The sequence below is a fragment of the Hippichthys cyanospilos genome, chromosome 8 (genome assembly GCF_059441005.1).
Source record: "Hippichthys cyanospilos isolate Australia breed blue-spotted pipefish chromosome 8, RoL_Hcya_1.0, whole genome shotgun sequence".
In the NCBI taxonomy this organism is placed as follows: domain Eukaryota; kingdom Metazoa; phylum Chordata; class Actinopteri; order Syngnathiformes; family Syngnathidae; genus Hippichthys; species Hippichthys cyanospilos.
The window spans coordinates 1305920-1326186 of NC_142376.1; the positions used below are offsets into that span (position 1 = coordinate 1305920).

The following is a 20267-nucleotide window of genomic DNA, read 5'->3' on the forward strand; positions in this document are numbered from 1 at the left end:
CAAATATGCCTTTCCGTCATTAGAAAAAAAACACACACACACACACAGTGGCAGTGTGTGTGCATGTGGCAGAGTGTCAAGATGTGTTTATGGAACTTGAACATGCTGACATTTGGAATGCTCATTTTTAGCCTTGGCTCGGCGGCGTGACACCGACAAGCGCCTCATCGATTGCTAAAAACATTCAAAGTTTCTTCTTAAAAGTCAACACAAAAGTTTTCTTGATAACAATGTATATACTTCTAATATACATTCATACATACAGTATATACATACATATATAAACATATAAAAACATATACACATATATACATCCATTGATATGTATACATATATTCACATATACGGACATCCAGTATATACACACATATACATATATACAGTAAACACATGTATATGTATATGTATATATATATATATATATATATATATATATATATATATATATATATATATATATATATTGAAGATTCAAAATTTTTATTGTCATACACATAGTATTAAAACACAATGAAATTCTTATTTTGTTCATCTCTCCGAGCAGACTACATTCCATAATTGAGCAAATGATAAAGTAGGCAATAAAACAAATACAAAAAACATATATGTATATAAACACATATACATACAGTATGTTCATGTAGATACACGTATACAAATATATGCATACGTGTTAAGTTGTCTTAAGTGCAAAGGGATGGAAATTAAGGAGTTAATTATTGTCAAAATATGACCTTTTTACTGCAAAAGATGGCGGAGTAAATGCAAGACTGGATTCTCTAATACCGATCGTAATCGCCGATGCAGCCACCTTCGCAAAATCCCGATTTCCCCAATCAAATCATTTTGAAATCTACCAATTGTAAAAAGACGGAGTGAATAAAGGTCTTTTATGGGCCGGCGGGCGCACGTCGGCCTTTGTCTTTCCGGCGGGCCGCCAAAGCGCCGGTGACCTCTGAACCCGGCGTCGCCGACCCCGCCCCTCCCCCGCCCCACCGCCCGCCCGCCGTCGCCATGGCTCCCGGGAGGCGCTTGAAGAGCAGAAAGAGGCGCACAAATTCACAATCATTTCAAGGCGCTTTAAGGGGAAAGCGTGACAAAGTGGCAAAGCTTTGTAAAGCATATGTCAATCCCGCGCTTAATCTCGGACTCCAATAACATTAATAGCCCGCGGCGATGGCGGCCGAGATGCGGTGTGTGTGTGTGTGTGTGTGTGTGTGTGTGTGTGTTCACCTCCCAGGTAGAGGTGCTCTGCAGGAAATGAAAGGATCAGGAGTGGAGAGCAGATTACTCTTTCCTGCGGATAATGAAATTATTTCTCACCTTCAATTACCAGATGAGGAAGGTGTGTGTGTGCGCGTGTGTGTGTGTGTGCGTGCGCATCTGCTAAATGTAGAAAGTCATCAGCGGCGGGCTCCAACCTGTCCCATTTCAGTTTGAAACGCAAACGCCTGGATTAATGAGGTGGTGCGCGGAGGAAAAAAAAAATAAAAGAGGTTTTAATTGAGAAATGACTCGGACGCAACAATGAAAGTCATGGCGAGTTCAAATACATTTGGCTAGCCTGCACTTGTCACTCCAAACTTATTGTCACAATAATTAGAAGTTAGGACGGTCACTTTTGTTTTTTCATGTCTGTGTAGATTCTCAGTCATCCAAGTATCCCCCCCCAAATACATACATATACACATAGATATGCATAAATATATATACATCTGTATACAGTATATATACATGCATATATATATATATATATATATATATATATATATATATATATATATATATATATATATATATATATATATATTAGTGTTGTAGACGCACTGTAGTCTTGTCTTTCGTGTTAACGATGATTGATTTAATTTGATAAATACCCAACAAATATTGAAGTTTGATTTTTTTTAAATAAGAAGGAATTCAATAGAAAATGTTTAAACAAACAAGAGTGTTCTGATTTTAAATGTTTTACCATAGACCTTTTCATAGCTTGTGCAAAAAAAAAAAAAACTGTTTATACCTAGCGCATAACTTGAATAGCCGCAACATATAAGTAGTTAGCAACTATCGCAAGCTGGGACCCGCCTCGTCGCCGCAATACTCAACTGTCTGAGAGGCCGCTAAGGTCGCTAAAGGCCGGCCCGGCTCGGTCACGGCCCGCCGACCCGCCGCCGACCCCGGGAACTCGGCGCGGCCCGGGGCTAATCTGGCTCTCGCTAGCGCGATGAGCGGCAGGTAACCCGCTAACCCAGACGTCCGCTCGGGTGAGGGAATTAGCCACTTAGCGGCTCCACTTGAGAGGACCGGCGCCTGAAATAACTCGGCGGGCGGCAAAGCCACTTCGAGGCGCGACCGCGGCACGCCGGCTGCTTTAGACTCAAAATAAAAGTAAGAAACGGGTCTCATCTCATCACTTTGAACAAAAACGCCTAAAATGCTTCAACTGAGGTCAAAATGCACCAAAAAGCAATTACTCAGTTAGTTACTTAGTTATTACTTAGTATGACTAAATTACGAGTATGACTAAAATACGAGGGTAACAAATTACTTTGAAAGTACCAATTTATGAAAATGTACTCGTATTTTAAATACTAAAATTACTAATCAATTATTTCTTAAAAAAAAGTAATCAATTTGGGGAGTAAATTGCCTCGCGTTCGGCAATTAAAGGCCAAAAGTCATTCATGTATAAGGGAATTGATTACTTTAATAAATTAAGTACTCAAGTAATTGATTACCTGGTATGTACTTAAGCAATGAATATATATACGCATACATATATGATTGATTACTTGGTAGTTAGCCGGTTCACTATTTAAGTAATCAATTACTTTAGGGGCTAAAAGTACAAATGGTTTAAGTACTAAATACGCTAAAGTCCAAAAAGTAATTGATTACTATAAATGTATAAACTTTATACAGTTAAAGTCTATATTACAGACTTATAATCAGTATTAAAACATTGATCAGATTACATTTTATATTGAATTGAATTATGATCAGTTCCACTGTGTTAGTTGTAATCTACGGTAATTAAAAAAGAAAACATTAAATAATATCATATAAGGAAAAAAAAGGTATGACTAATATGAAAATGTAATTACTTGAAAAAAGCTCATTGGTGTTTGTAAATTGGTTAAAAGCGAAATGAAATGAAATCAATGAAATGATGCTATTGAATGGCTTTGCCATTTCATAATTAAAAATTTGCATAAAAATATATTTACAAAAATGAAATGAAATGTGACATCAATGCTGCTGAGGGACACGCTTTACACCATGAGAGGTGCGGAAAGAAATTGTGTGTGCGGGGGGGCTTAGAAAGGGAGCAGGCGAGATGATGTCAAGATGGGGTTAAGTGTGCCAACATGCTGCTTTGTGCACACGCACAAACGGGGTTTTTCCTATCATAGCGAGGACATCCCATTGACAAAATGCGTTGGCCGGCACCGAGGCGTCAGCGCAGATGACCTCGCCTCAACCCGAACCCAAACCGAAGCCAGCCCTCCAAAACGCTCCCCGCAAGTCCAAGAGGTCCCCGGCACGCAGCAAAAACCAAAGGGCAAACACACACATGGGCGCGCGCGTCTCGGGACGGCGCGACTCCCTGGCGCTCATCCGACTCTACGTTAAGCGAGGCCTCAGATAATTCCTAAGCCTCCGCGCCGGCCGATCCAATAAGGGATAAGGCGCTCGGCCGGCCATGATCAACTGACAATCTGTCCTCTCGCGCCGCTACTTTACTTGCGGGCCGGGATTACGCCGCCCGCCCCCCCACCCCCGCGGGGGACGCCCGCCCGCAGTCTTTTCTTACGCCGCGTTGCGATTCGGAATGACAAATACTGTACGTACAGCGCGTTTGCCCGACTATAAGACGCAAATATTGAACAAAATAATCAAATCATTTTTGTCGGGGACAAGCCGCGGGACCTTTGTTTGACACCCCTGATATATATATATAAACATACATATGCATATTTACACAACATGGGGTTATAATGGGATTATTGGGGACTGGAAACCCCCCCGAAATTTTCATGCATGCGTATGAGGGTACTTGAATTTTATAAATGTGAAAAGTGTTTATACTTGACATATATTACTGCAGTACACATATTTACATAATCCTTAAATGATCAAACTTTATAGAGTAACTGGACGGTTGTCTCTTCCGGTTACCATTTCCTTTGGCTGTAGTCTAATAATATTAGTGGAATTAAAGTGAAGCTTGCAGCTGACCAAACATGATAACAATTAGCGATTATGCTTGAAATTCAAATGTATCATAAAAGAAATCTAGGTAAGTGAATTACAACGCTCTGCTACATTCGTGTGTCCCTCTAAACGCAGATACACACACACACATATATATATATATATATATATATATATATATATATATATATATATATATATATATATATATATATATATATATATATATATATTTGCACATCACATTTGATTTTATTATTGGTCGTTTTTATATTTTTAAGAGTAGATTTTGAAAACCGGTTCTGAACACATTCATTGATTCACACCTTTTCAGTTCAGTGACATAATAGACACGTTCAACTGATACACACTATTGCTTTACTGTCTTTAACGGTCTCCTGATGGCGAGCACAAAACCCACAGGTAAGCCGCATTGGGACTATAAACCCAAGGGCTCAAGCCATGAGAAAAAAGGTGGGAAAAATACAGTATATTTGAAAATCAAAATGTCATTTTTGGGCGACAAGCGAACTCCAAAGTGTTTGCCCATAATGTGCTTTTACTGCCTAATAGGCATGGGACCTCCTTCATAAATGCAACAATGGGCGCAATTATGAGTCGGCCAGATAGGCCGCCGCCCGTCGGTCCGAGAGGGCGCCGCCGATAAGCATCGACACCGCGGCGGCCGGCCGGGAGCGCCCGGGAGACGCCGTTGATCCCTTTTTCCATCGGAATAGTCTCATTTTGAGGGGCCGGCGCCGCACGCTCTTGGAGGACCGTGCGGAGCTTCGATAAGCGCGCCCACTTTCTCTCTGAGTAAACAGCGTTTTGGATTAGGCCCAGTATAATGAAGGGGGGACGGGACGGGACGGGGGGGGGGGCTATCTGTCCGCCACGCCTGCATTGTGGCACCCGGCCCAATCTTTACTCTGCTATTCATCCCCCTCCTCTGATAGCTTACTTATCGGCAGAAAAACGGCGGCTCGGCCGGCGAGTCCGAATGTCCGCGGAATGAGGAAGTACCGGGACTGCAAAACAAACACATGGCGTTCATGTGCTTCTGGATGATGACGCTTGATTTTTTTTTTTCGCCACAAGGGGGCGATGCTACCGCATTAGGGACACTCCAGGCGAAAATGATCTTAGTCTTGTTTAGTTAGGGTCAGACAGGAACATTTTTGAGGCCGGTGTCGATTTTTGGCAAAAAAAAAAAAAAAATTCTGATTAAATCTGACAGCATTCGAGGAAAATGGATCGGTCAGCCACATAAGTCGAGTTTTGACGCATATTGGCCGTGTTCTTACAATTATTACCGTCACTGGTGGACATCAGTTGGCTGTTAGTTGCAGCTAACAGCAGCTCGTGTTAGCTGAGGTAGTTACGGCATTACTTTCAATCTAAGAAGCGAGCAGGCTGAACCAACGTCCGAGCCCATCCTTGTTCACAAACAGGAATATTACCAAAACCGAAAGGATCGTGTCAAAGTTACGATGTCTCCAATAGATCGTTGGAATTGTTAGATATAGATATATAGATATAGATAATAGAATCCCTGCGCTAAAGAATCTGCACTTCCGTTGTTTTTATTTACGTATTTTTTTCCCATGGGTGATGCGAAAGCACTATAAAGTTTTGTTCAACGTCCAGTAAATATTGTCATATCGTAAATAGCGAAAATAACACTTAATGTGTAAAAAAAAGAGAGAAAAAAAAACAGGATCTGCACATTTTTCCGTCGAAAAAGGTGAACAATTTGGCGATCCTTTTGGCCTTGGCAGACGTCTGAGTGCCGTTCTAGTCATTTTATTTCATTTCTTTTTTTTTTTTTCCGGCGAAGCAGTGTGAAATGCCGCTAACACTTTGAGTACCTTCCAAACAGGAGCTACTTTATTTAAGTGCAGCTTAAAGTTAGACCGAGTCATCGTTGCGCTTTGTCTCGCTCCAGTCAAGTGGGAACCACAGAGGGAAACGATTGAGGATGAAAGATGTATCGGCGTTTGCGCTCACTCAAAAAAAAAAAAATGGATGGATGGATAATATGAGGATGTTAAAAAAAAAAAGTTCTGTCATGATTCACAACAGGTAATTTTCATTTAATTTTTATTTTCATTTAATCTCTGGATTATTTTGGCAATATATGAATCGGATTATGTTTTACAAAACGTGTCCGGAGCAGTCAAATTTAACAACTTACAACAATTAATTTTACTACCATTTAATCTGTCGATATTTCGGTCTATTTATCAATCGTGCTATAAAAACACCGCAATATTGATGCATATCGGCATCTGCCCTTTTTTGTTAATCATATGGCCTGGCTCCAGCACCGTTCCGCCCATAGGGGCATCTGATTGGTTAGTCGCGCATGAGGCAGAGCCAATCAGTAGTGAAAGCCATATACGGCAAAGGTCCCGCAGACACACACGAGCATGTTCTAAATGCGCTATATAAATAAAATCGCATTGCGTTGTCTTGCGTCCCCCGCTAACGTACGCTACGGGGACTTAAGCTACATGCGGGCTAACACCCGGCTAGGAGCAAATTTGCAATACATATTCCTCCAGATGAATATTGGATTTAAGTATGGCTTACTGGCCTCCTTGACTACCGATAATCGGTGTCGGGGCGCGTCGCTCGTTATACGGCGTAAAAGTCATCCCGCTTGATGCGATAGTGATGACATCGTTTACTGATGTCGGGAGGGAAAGAAAACCCGGGGGGGATTTGGGATCTGCATCTTCTCTCTTTAGCCAAGCAGCGCAAACAATCTTGGCATATGTGTGTGTTCTTTTCACGGAGGGGAGGGGGGTTGGCGTTTCACCGGAGAGGCGGATGGGGGGGGGTGACATCCCCCGGGCGCTCCGGAGCTTTATCGGAGCTGAAATGATTTTTAGCACTCCGTTTTGGAGCGCTAAGCTCGCAGCCATGTCACCCTTGGCGCTGTCACCTCGCGCCGCCTTAATCCGCCTCTTCTTGCCTTCACCTTCGCCTTGCCTCCTTTCATTTTCGCTTAGCAGCCACTTAACGCCGCCTTTCTTCTTACGGCGGTCCTCGTAACGCGCGCCGTCACAAGAGTGTTCGTTTCCGCGACCGGGTCGGATACGATCTCATTTGAAGTTTGGTGGCCGAGAAATAAGAGAAAAAAAACATTCAAATACTGATTTTCAAATGGGTTTTAACATCATCTTGACGTTCATAGCTTGTGCCTAACTTGCTTCAAGACTAATTGCATATATCGAGGCCTTTTTAGTCTTTGTCTAAAATTTTGACAACTAAATGACATTTAACGTACTAACACATTTGTGCATAAATTAGGTTCTACTTGCTGTCCACTGAAAATGGCAGTAATAAATCAATTTTTGTAAAAATTTTGCGATTGATTAGTGAATTTTGATAGCACTCACACACCCGCACACACATCGCCCCCTTGTGGCGAAAAAAAATCAAACACACATACAATATTAGGATTCAAATGCTTTAAATGCTTTAAATTTAGCTAAAGTTTAGTAAAGTTACGTGGCGGATTGATGACTGATACGGCATCACATATAAATGATCCGCTTTAGCGAAAACACATTACATAGATATGAATAAATACATCTCGCGTGCATGCGTGAAGATTTTCAAAGAAAATGAATGAATGGATATAAGCTAAATAGCTCAAACCCCCCCCGGCCTCAAAACGGAAAGGCGCCGCGGCATTCGGAGGTGGCGAGAACGCACACACGCATTGACGCGGCGGGCGCGAGTCGGCGCTCGCTCTCCGGGCGCTCTTGTTATTGCCCGGCAAACAATGGCGCGTAGGAAGTGGGACGTGCTCGGGTAGCCTAAGGACACGCACGTTCCCACAGCGGCCCGCTTCGGGGCCCTCGGCGGGGGCCCCTCTTTCCATAGAGCCCGGAGGCAGATCGGCGGATTCCCGGGGCCCGCCGGCCGCGACCGCTCCATTCAGCGATTGTCTGAGAGCGGCTAGCGCGTAGCGCGGCCCATTTGGCCTCTTTTCAGAGGGCCAGACGGGGAGGCGCACGTTTGGTCCGCCCGCGCCCCTGGAAAAATGTCACAAGGCCGACCCGGATCAAAAATGGCGCTAAAAACCACAGATGTTGACCCCCTTTTCCCAATCACATCTTAGCGACACAACGTTGGCGCTGGACGAAGGCTGGCTAAACGTCCATTTTCCTATGTGTTAAGTGCGCGAAAAGCGGCAAACTTTCTTAGGTTTTGAAAAGTATATGTCCGCGTTCCCTTAGGGCGCACGGACGCCCACTCTGTTGATTGTGCGGGCCGCGGGCAGATTGCACACAGCCTGGCGACACAAGTTAGCTGAATTCCAATCGGATAAAAACAAACCTAAAATTACAACACCGGAAGGAGGGTAAACAAATGGATAATATGACACAAAGAAAACAGAATACGAATAATATATGTGTGTGGAAAAATCAAAAATTTTCTATCGCACTATTCTAGTATTTGAGTTGATTGTCGAGTTTGTTTTGTTTCATGAATATAATGATTTTGGAAGGTTTTTTTTGCATTTTTCCCATTTATTCTGTCTTTCACTTGAGTACGTTTTTTTTTTCTTGATAAAATAGAGCTGCAAATTTAAAGCCGTGTTATTTTTGCGATTTTTTTTGTAATACGGGCCAGTACCTAATGAACGCCAACAGGAATGTATTATTATTGTAAATCGTAACGATGTCATTCCTCCGTTTCTATGCGCGAGGTTGAGACGGCAGACAGACAATAGACAACTGTCAGAGCCTTGAGATAAGTGCGAGTGGGAGTGGGGGACTACACACACACACACACACACACACAGACACACGGCGCGGGTCAGTAATTGAGTAGGAAGAATAGTGGCTCTCCGATTGAGTCGGCGCGCCCCTCCCTCCCCATCAGCCGGCGGCTGGCCGCCTTCCCCTCCCACTTACACGCATCAGCCTCCAAAACAAGAGCAATTTGTTGCCAGCGGTTACCGGCGGCGCCCCGGACAAAGTCGGCTGTCAATCAGAGCGAGCGGGGGCCCGCCATTGGGCCGCTCACCACTTGGCAGGAAAACCACCGTTTGGACTTACACCATGGGGGTGGGAGAAAATATTGATACTGTGTGACTGGAGCGCCAATATATGCATGGCTTAGCACCCTAATATATAGCTACATTTCCAACTGCCGTCATCCTGTAACCAATATGTGTGATTCACGTCCCGTGTATTTATCGATCTTTTGAAATGACTTTTCCGATAACTGAAAATTCAATGATTTTTTTTAAAATTGCTAACAGTTACCATTTTAAATCACAATATACATCAGGAATTCAACCAAATCATTTCTTCAAGCTCGGCGGGCCGGGTTAAAAAGCTTAACGCGCCACATATGGCCCCTGGGCCGTACTTGGAGGCTAAAAATGAATATACAGTAGATTGTCAAAACAGGTAGCGGTTCAAAATGGCACATTCATTCATTCATTTGGCGACATCTGATGCATGGACGTTATCATTTTCAGCGTGAGAAAAATAGCAGACCGACGATAACGGCCCAGCAAAAAAAGTTTCCACAAAGAGTTTGACGACCTAAATCACATAAAAAAAACAAAAAAAAACAGAAAACAAGATCAAGCTTCTTTTGGCAGCGCTGCAAAAATGGCTAAAAGCGAACGTCTGGCAAAAGTTTGGCGAAGATATTGAACGAACGCTGACAAACGTGAACGCGCATTTTGCGGTGGAAAATGTTGGCCCCTCAGTGGGATATTAGCAAGGTTAACGCAGCCGGTTGGACGCCCTAAATTGTCCAGAAAAAAGCTACAAAAGAAGCTAGCTTCAATTTAACCAAAAAAAAGGCAATAAAAGATATAGCGAATGAAAATGTATTGGAGCTGCCCATATCGGGCTATATGGCGAGATTAGGCGTCACAGTGGCGAAAAAGAGAAAGAGCCATGTGAATAGTGAATGGCGAGATATAATCCCTTCATTTTAGAGCGCGATTGAGCGTTAGGCGGCGCCGCCGCCGGCGTGCGCGTGCGCGTGTTTGCATTGTGGCCCTCGCCGACACTTTGACACAAAATAAACACAGCTCAATCTCCCGGCCTGTGATTGCCGCGCCGGTGTCAAGATAAGTCGCGACGGGCCAGTCGGCGGGGGCCGCCGCACGCTCGCAACACAATTCAGGAAGAAAGAAAGACACGGGAGATTGACGTCACGCCGTCTTGCCGCTGCATTTTCACAAGTACGCGGGAAGAAATTGGACGAAAGGTTTCAATCCAATTCAAAACGGGACCTCTTCTTCATTTCAATATAGCTTTACACAATTAGTCTACAATTTCCCATTTTTTAAGTATGTATACATGTATATACAGTAGAAATACAAATATACCCATCGATATACATACATACACATGCCTATACATTTATACAATCATGTACAGAAATATACAGTATACACTACACACACATTATATATATATATATATATATATATATATATATATATATATAATAATTATTATTTTGAATAGTAAGTCCATATAACCTGATCAACACATTTCATGATATAGAGATATTGATACAGGGTAATGCTGTTACGTGTATACAACTTAAAAGAATCATCCAATATCTACTAGACAAGCGGCCAATTATATTTGGCCAATGTTTGACGGTCCGTAATCAGTCGATCTGATGGGCCGGGCCATCCATCGTTCGAGCCCAAATGTGCGTTTTTATTTTTTTTAATCCCTGCATGAGTGAAAAAGTTCCGATTTGCCTATTTCAGTTGTAAGCGGCGAGGTAAAGAGCGCTTCCTCCGACGAGCGTCTAAAGTGGGCCAGGCCTCCATCAGCCAACGGATTGGTCGGGCTCCTAACCTGCGGCGACAGGTCCTTAACGCGCCGCGCGGACAGAGCCGTAACAGATGCCCGGCTAAGTGCCTGATTAAAAGTTAATGCGCAGAAGGAGCCGCGCACAAGCCGCGGCGCTCCCGGCATGCGTGGCGCAAAAGGAGATGGGCCGTGCCAGCCCTCCAGCGAGCGAGGGGCCGCGCCAGCTGCTTCCCTCCCCGGAGACGGAGCCCCCGGAGCTGGGCGGCCAGGCGGCGGAGGGCCCCGCCGGGACGCCGCCGCGCGCTGGCTCGCAACGCACAAGTGGTGCCGTTCTCCAGCTTATCAGAGCTCATTTCCTTTCGGAATAATTAGCATACTGCTCAACGCGCGTACCGAAACAAAACGGGAAGTCCTCCAAACATTGCACCAAATTCAGTGTGCGATTTGTGGATTTTTCAAGGGCCGTGACTCGAGAACCTTTGGAACCAGGAGGTTCAAATTTGGGCCGGGGAAAAAAGGAGACCGAGTCGGGTACGTCCACTTTAGAAGCCATTATAGATTGGCTATAACGTTGTCATTTTTTAAAAAATCGTTAATAGTTAATTGTAAATAGGGATTTTTTTTCTCTTGCGCACTTGTCATGGCGTCTACAATCAAGCCTTTTTTGTATTATTTTTAAATAGGATTGCGGGCCACGTCAAAGAAACGGGGCGCAAAAATGCGGATGACGGGCCGCAAATGGGCCGCGGGCCACCGATTGGACACTATCTAACAACGATCAGGCAAATTGAAGAGGTGTCCGCGGGGAGGTTCCGCGTGAACCGACTTGGAAAGTAAACGGCGCCAGATACGAAGCCGTTTCCAGGTGAAGTGGCGCCCGGGAGGAACGCGCGGGTTCGCGGGTCAACGAGCCGACAACGTGGAAAATTTCAACGTGCGCCCGGCGCCCCGCCCCCTCCCCGGCGCCGCTCCCCGGGCGGTCGCCCGGTCCGCCGTCCCCGGCGGCGTTCCCCTCCGACTGATTATGCCGTCGATACGACGCGGATGAGAAGAGCCGACAATTGACCGGGCCGGATCAATATCAGCTAATAAGCATGTCAGGAGAGAGGAGAAAAGAGCAAGGAATCGACTGAGGCAGAAAGTGACGGAGAAGGCAGAGGAGCTTTGATCCAATTGGGCCGGCGGGCGTGCGGAGGTGTAAGTGGGATGATTGGTCTGTTATTGCCGGTTTAATGTTAGGCAATCAGAGGCCTAGTGGTGGAGATATCAACAAACATCCATCAAATTGCCCCTTCTTCGTCTTGATACCACCTCCTCCGCCTGACCCCCGCAAACAATGCCACACAAACAAAGGCGGCGCAAGCGGCGCAAGCGGCGAGAGAAAAAAAAACAAACAAACGGGAAGTGGAATGGGCCCGCTTGTATTCGCGGCACGAGCCCGGAGAAAACAGGCTTGTTTGGGTTTTCTTTGTGCCGCCGAGAGACGCTCTCATTTAATTTTGCGGCCCGTGTCCCGCCATGATCCCCCCCCCCCGACGGTAGACGAGCGTGTCGTTGTCGACGCCGATATAATAACACATCCAGGTGTGGCACCGCCGATTCCCTGTCATTTGGACTTTTGCGTAAATCACAGTGTATTTTTCTTTTCCCTTTCTATCCACGCTGCTCCATTTTCCGTCTCCTACTCCCGGAGGTGTCATTTTCTCTGGCGCAAAATTACCTTTCCCCGTGGGCGCCCAAGCGCCGCGACTGCCGCCGTTGGATAGATACTGATAGAATCATTGGGGGCGCAAACAGACAGTCAAAGTTGGATCCTGAAAGAAACTTTAAACGTCGGCCAAAGCTTCTGAGGCTGAAGCTGTGCATTATTATGAAGCGGCTGGAACTTGCTTGACCCACTCCATTTACTCCATTTCAGGTTTTGCAACTTTTAGGAACAGTCAGTTCCTTTTCTGGAAATGCGCAAAAGATTCAGGTTTGAAATCTCGCCTGTCGGGCGCTACGGGTCCTCCGGCTCCCATGTCGAGAAGAAAAAAAAAACAAAGATGTCGTCAGCCACGGCAAGCTGCGCTTATCTGGTGGGACAAGCGAGTCGTGTCATGAGCATGTGGGTCATACGACCCACAGCCGATTGCGCGCCAAAGCGCCTCCAGACAGCCGACGGAGTCGACTTCCTAAAAACATATGTCCGGCGCGCGTTATTTCCATGTTAATGAAATGCCTCCGCGTCGCCGCGGCAACACGGATGACTGACAGGAAAAGGAGAAAGGGAAACAAGTGCGGAGATTTCCTGGCGCTAACGCATCTCGTTAACCCCGGCGCCCGCGCAAACCTAGATAAAAATGCAACAATTCCCCGGCATACGTCAAATAAATAAGCCGGCTCTTCCGCCAAACGCTTGAGAATATTAAAAACAAACAAACAGAGAAATGACTTGCGGCCCAGAATTACACAGGTGCTGATTACATCTGAGCCTTGACCTCCGCTGTCAAGAAGCAACACACGCGCACAAGCGGAGGGGGGGGGTTTCTATCACAGTGGGGACCTCTCATGGACGCAATGCATTTCCTAGCCCCTAACTTAACCAGCACAACAGATTTCCTACCATTACCTGAAGCAGAATCCAAGTCAAAACAATTCAAGCCTAAAATAGGGGTGTCAAACATACAACCCGCGGGCCCGTTTCGGATATATATCGCAGCTCCGAAATATTTTTCAAAACGGGGATTGGAATTGAGCCAGCCGAGTAAAACTGGATTTTTGACGTCTATTTCCGTCACCGGTATAAGAGAACTTGAAGATTTGGAGACGGCGCGTCTTCTATCCGATTGGCTGGCACGGATCAGGGACTGAGCGGCGGGAGTCCGGAGCGAGCCGGCCGGATCAGAAACAGATCACTGCTGCTCGCTCGCCCGCATCCTGCAGCCCGTCGCCGCCGAGGACCCGCAACTTTCCTCGATCACACACACACACACACACACACACACACACTGCTCTAATGACAGCAGTGAGGCAGTTAACCGGCGCTGGAGTGAGGCTGCAGCGTCGATTTGGTTGGCCAGGCGGTCACAGCCGAAAGGCTTTTATCCCCAATGGTCCAAAGCACGGAGATGGACGGACACGCACGCGTACGCACGCAAACACGGGCGCGCGCTTCCAGTGTTCGTCCGCTCTCAAAATAAGAAAGACGGAACGACGTTGCTATTTTTTGGAGCCGCGGAGTGCTCGGGCGCCCGGCCTCAACATCCATACGGTACGGGGTCATGCCGGCGAACTCCCCGGGGGGGGTCGGCCGTGTCGCGGGTCACTCAGCTGGACATATGGGTCCACCGCCTGGAAAAAGCGCCCCGCGTCCAGGACCGGACCGCAAAACAAAGGGCTGACTTCGGGCTATCAAAGCGCCTTCTCATTATTGGCTGTAAGTAGTCCCGGTACGACCTTTTAATCCGTGCGTAAACAGCTTTATAAAATAATAAGAGGGGATGGGGGCCAGAGGGCCGCGCTAATACGGACGCGGCCAATAAGCTTCAATCGGGCACTCGGAAACCGGCGTTTTCTCTTGACGTGAATGAGCGACGCCGAGTTGCCACGATTACAACGCGGCGTCATTTTTACAGCAGGTGAAATTGATTTTTTTTTTTGTACAACCGATGAAGCACATTACATTTGAATTTGCTCAAGCTAGACGCTAAAAGCGCTCATACCGTCACGTAGCCGCCATTAGGAAAACACAAAATGTTTATATTGTATGATATCACATCCAGATATCAAAAATATAAGTAAAATTTTTGGAAAAATACATGTATATTTACTGTTTGTTATTATAGAATAATTAAGAAATATAAATACAATATGATCAGCTATAGCAAATAAAATGAAAATAAATAATATATAATAAATACATTAATTAAAAATAAACTTGTAATCTACCATCCTAAAGAAAAAAACAAGAAATTTAGCCACTGTGTTGTTTGAAAAAAAATGTCATAATAAAGCCGCTGCATTTACTATGTTTCAAATAAACCATAATAGTTTTCTTTCACATCACTTGCTGTTCTTCATAGAGGTTTGGCAACATCTCAGCTCCTCAATACAGCACTTACATTAGTTTTTCTTCACAGAGGATGAAGAACATCTGAGCATTATTATTTACTGTATATTTACTTTGTGTTTAGTCCATTGTTTGGAGCAGCGACTTTCACCATTTTTTTTCCATGGTGCAACTGCAGAAGACAGCTTGTGTCATCTGTTTGATTTCTGGCTCATCTGTATAAAAAGTAACCCAATTGACAATAAGCGGCTTCATGTTCCAGTTCATTTGCTCTTAATTTGAAAAGAAAACAGCACTGTTCCAGCGCGCCATCAAAGGACATTACCGGACGATTTCCCAACGGGTCGAAACGATTTAATTGACGACTGGCTCAAGCGATGTCGACACCAGCGGTCGAGCTCCGACCAAACGGGGACGCCGCGGCGATTGAAGTTCGGAGGAACTTCAAGCGGTGAGTTTTTCATTCCCGCATGTGTTAGGCAAGGCAAATCTTTGACCATTTCCTATTCCTGCGCGCTCCGGCGGCCTCAAATCCAAAGACGCGGCGAGCCGCCGCGGGACGCTGGCGCCGTCTTTCTCCCCGGCCACTTCCACCGGGCCATTTATCCGCCCACCGCAGAGAAAATAGAGACAGATAGCGTGGGCGCAGATGAGCCCCACCGCCCGTCTGCATGTCGATGTATTCATACGGTAGCGGCGCGCGCCTCCCTATGTGTGTTTGTCTCTCTTTTTCCACTTATCTTGACATGCAACCCCCCCCTCCCCTCCCCACTCCGAGCGCCAAGGTGTGAGATGTGAGGAGTGGCGTCCGACGGCGAGGAGATGTGAGCAGCGGGGATATTCCGGGTTTGGGATTCCGCTCGCCCCGGGAGGGATTGACCGCGCACGCCGGCCCAGATCTGCCGACTATTGACAAATTCATCGGCGGGGATGATACGGCGTAGGAGCGCGCCATGTTGACCAGATATTCCGCACATCATGCTGGGGCCTTTTTGTTCAGACGCCGTCTAGAGCCCAGCGCGCACCTGATAATGCCGCTTCTTTTTTTCAAATATGCTTAAAGCGGACAAACAATATTCGGCGAGGCACAAAATTGGCAGCTGCGCATCATTGTTTGCTTTTGCCGCCCACCGTCTCAAACGGTTTGGGATCGACAGTCAATTTGAGGGCCGGCTTCCGAGAGACTTAATAGGTGACGTACCGGGGACGGCTCCGATATCGGCCGGCACGACCGTCGGGGCCGATGTTGGCTACATTGGTGCGAATCGGCCTCTTTTATGACTTTTACTGCCGATAAACGTCTCCGAATGCGGGGCCTGGCTCCAGCGCTGTCCCGCCCACAGCGGCGTCTGATAGGTTAGCCGTGTAAGAGCCAGAGCCATATGCCATGGAAGGCAAAAAAATGGCAATTTCAGGAGGATATGGTGTCCCACAGGGTTCAATTCTGGGGCCCTTGCTGAACACACTTAGTAGACGGGTCAAATGTTATCATTCTTTTTCTGGATACAAACGCTAAAAACATACAAAGACAGTGGAGAGGTTAAATGAAATGTTTTGGGGGATTCGCTATGCTTTTTTATTGGCATCTGGCAAAAATAATGGATTTTTTTCTTTTTCCAACCGAGGTTTTTAAGCACGCGTATTTCCGCGGGACAAAGAGGGCCAGGCGGCATTGTGCCGGCACACCTGAGAGAAAGCGGGGGATCGCTGCGGGTCAGCCGTCCAGCTGCCCGGTCAACGGCGAGTCCGGCGCGTCAGAATAGCGCCATTGAGTCAGGTAAATGGGCGCCGGCCGCATTGAAATGCGCTGGCGAGAAGGCCCGAGTCCATTACGCCGGCTGAATAGGCGCGGGCGGCCATGAATGGGTGGAGAGGAAGATGGGAAAATGGGAGAGGGCGGGCGCGGGATAAGGAGCGACAGGTGGAGGTTATCTTCCAATAGTGGGAGAGAAAGAAGCTATTGTACAATATTATCTGGCCTACAGTGGGTTTGGGGGTGGGGGGGGCACTCATAGGTGGGCAAACACGAAGCTTTTGCGCACGCGTTCACCACACTGAAGCGGGATTTCAGAGGATTGACAGAATCGTAACAGTACTGCGTTCAACGCCAGCTATTGTCAGATACTCCCTAACCTAAAATGATTTTGAAATATCTGTAAATAAGTAGTCCAGATTGAAAGGCGCCACTCGTTAACTCATTCAATCCCAAAGACATTAGATCCCGAGCGCTTAAGATTTTTTTCAAAACCTTACTGAATCGTTTGACCAAAGAAGGGGCTAAAATGGCTGCTACTACATTAATCAGTGCTAAAGTAATCAATTAGGTAACTAAGTACTAAAGTAATACATTCCTTTAGGTAATGAAGCAATAATATATCTATTACTTTCGGTAATAAGTACTAAAGTATGTAACGTAAAGCACAAAATGGAAACGCTTCGGAAGCTTGAGAAGAGGAACAAAACAGACATGTTGAAGCTCTCCCGTTGTTGTGACATTGCAGGTTCCGGTAAGTGGAAAAAATGCCTTTTAAAAAGTGCCCGAAACAACGGCAGCTTGGCAACTTTTTTAGTACCAGTGATACACAATCAGGTAACAATGTGTCAGAAAGTAAACAGCAAATGCTCATGTCTTGGACCCTTACTTTACACTTTTTATCGCGTGATTTTTGAGACTGAACATTTCTGTTGGGACCCATAACTTTTTCGCATTGCGGGTCCCGGGGACACATTTTCTAGAGGTCAAACGAGCGCTGCTAATGGTCCGAATGTTGACTTTGTTTTTCTCAGAATTGGGATTTTCAAGTCTGCTCCAAATTCCCTGATCCAAACTTTTCTCACGCTTCCTTAGACACACAAGCGAGTCACGGTCTTACTAAAGACTCCACACTCGGGCTAAAAATAAACTTGCCTTCTCCCGCCGTTAACACTTTGCAGCTCCCCTCATTTGCGTCTCCTCCCGCGGGCTACTAACTCTTCATCTCTGTCATCTTTTTTTTTTTTTTTTTGCCTCTCCCCACCGCAGGGCCACTCCAGTCTAAATGGAGTGATTAGTCTAAAGTGGGTGCTGTCATCGAGATCATCCCGAGACAGAGTCCTATCCGGGGCGACCCGAGCCGACAGCGGACCAGCTCGGCGCGGGAGTCGGGGACGCCATTAAATGGAATATTTGTGACAGCTGGCTCGGGGGGGGCGCGGCGCTCGGCGACGGCCGGGAAGTCGAAGCGAGGCGAGGCCGGCTAACAGCCGGCGCATTAACCGAATAAATGGACACATATGATGATAAATAAATACGGCGGGGCTTAGGTAAGAAGGCTTTGGAGGCCCGCCCACCTGCCTGTCACGCAGGAAACGGGCGGCGCCCGTACCATCGGGAAAGGCCGGCGAGGGGCAGCGCCGCCTGACAAAAGCCATTTCATCACACGTTAACCTCATTGACGCCTTAATCTGCCACAAGAGCATCCCGATCGCTTAATCCTAAGAAATTACACACCTTTAAATGATGATTGCACAGCTGGAAGGGGGCGGGGCGTTTGGGATTTTCATAATAGCGCTTACAGTGCTAAACAGAAACGGAAAGCAAGCCCTTTAGCTATTGTCCTCGGTAGGGCTGGGCGAGACGGCCAAAAACGTGAAATCGATTTTTTTCCCGCACTCGATCCGGAGGGTTACGATTTTAACTCGTTTTCTAAATGTAACAAACAAGTCTTTGAATCAGTCGACGTCAGTGTTTTGCAAAAGAATCACGTGACACAATTTAGCAACAAAAAAAAGTTGGTTCGTCTCCCAATAAATTTGCTCTTAATTTGAAAAGGAAAAGGTACAAGCTCCCGGTAGGGCATGAAATTGGATTTGCTGATATTAAAGGAAGCCTACTAAAGCCTCACACACACTTTCTAGTGTCTTCACTGGCGCCCAAGCGATTATGTACATAATCCATTACCGTAATTTCCCCAATATACAACGCACTTTTTCTTTCTAAAAAAGGAAGGCCAAAATTATGGGTGCATCCTATAAACGGTACCTTAAAAATGAGTTTGTTTTTTCAACACCGTTCGTGAACGCTTGATAGTAGCAACATTTTGACGTACATCTTCCAGCTCGATGGTGGCCAACACTTGCCTGTTAGCGGCTAACGGTAGCTCGTGTTAGCTGAGCTCGTTCCGTCATTACCTGGCATCGAATGTCCGAGTAAAAAAGTAAATATATAATATGCAAAATTTGGGAGCGAATGAGTAAAAGTGACTCCTCCCCCGCGCGAGCGCCAATAATGACGACGCGGGGAAAAAGCTGGGCGCGCCGCTACGGCCACGCGGCGTGACGGACCACTCCAGCGTTTTGTTATCCAGAAAGCCGGCTCGCGTTAAGGTCGCCTTACAAACAGCAATTGACCTGGGAGCGCGAAGGCCGCGCGCGCGCGCCGGCGGCTGCAAGCGGACCCTTGACTTGGACAAGGTGGGATTAAAAGCGCCCGGAGAGACGCTTCACAGAGCCCATCACGTATGCATTGAAAAAAAGGAGGAGAAGGAAAAAAAAAGGCCGCTCGCTGCAATTATTCAAGAGCGGCTGTTGGGCAGGAAGCGGTGAAGAGGGAGCGAGAGAGGGGATTAAGGGCAGGTTAGGCTGCCCGGCGCCGCCGTCTTGCCACCTGACCGCCACACATGAATAAGAACGCCAATGCATGTTTTTTGGAGCACTTGGAAATGACAAACTCTCGCTTGATAGCGCGCGCGAAAAAAAAAAAAAAAAAGTCTAGCGGAAAACAGGTGTCAGGGAAGGAAAAGCATGCAAAAGTACGTGTACGGATAATGCGGACCAAAAAAAACAAAAACAAAAACGCATGGGCCCATAAACATGTTGACGGTTGTTCAATAAAACGCGTAGCTGAACAGGAACGGGAGAAGTAAAATGATCTTGGTGGATTTGCTTCCTTCACCGGGTTGAATTTTTCTACAAATGTCAAAAAAATGAATCCGACAAGGGTTTACCACAATGTTAATAACGGCTAATGATCGTGTTTTTGTTTTTTCCCCAAATATAGGACTCGCCTATGTATGAAACGCACCCTTAATTTTGGGGTTAAATGCTAGTATTTTCTATGTTAGCGTGTAAAAGACGCACCAACAGTTTGGCGTGAATGTAAAAACGAATCACTCATCCTTTTTAAACTTCATATTTTCCTGTGTTCAAAT

At 46.1% G+C, this 20267-nt stretch overlaps 1 protein-coding gene and 1 long non-coding RNA gene across 3 annotated transcripts in view; one reads left to right on the forward strand and one right to left on the reverse strand.

Moving 5' to 3' along the window:
- camkmt (calmodulin-lysine N-methyltransferase) overlaps positions 1-20267 on the reverse strand; it is a 114099-nt gene that overhangs the window by 64925 nt on the left and 28907 nt on the right. The gene's annotated exons all lie outside the window — the stretch shown is intronic.
- LOC148419773 (uncharacterized) lies at positions 14098-18961 on the forward strand. The gene is made up of 3 exons (XR_015866422.1): positions 14098-14445; positions 15365-16855; positions 18101-18961. It is a non-coding gene; the product is annotated as an uncharacterized LOC148419773 (long non-coding RNA).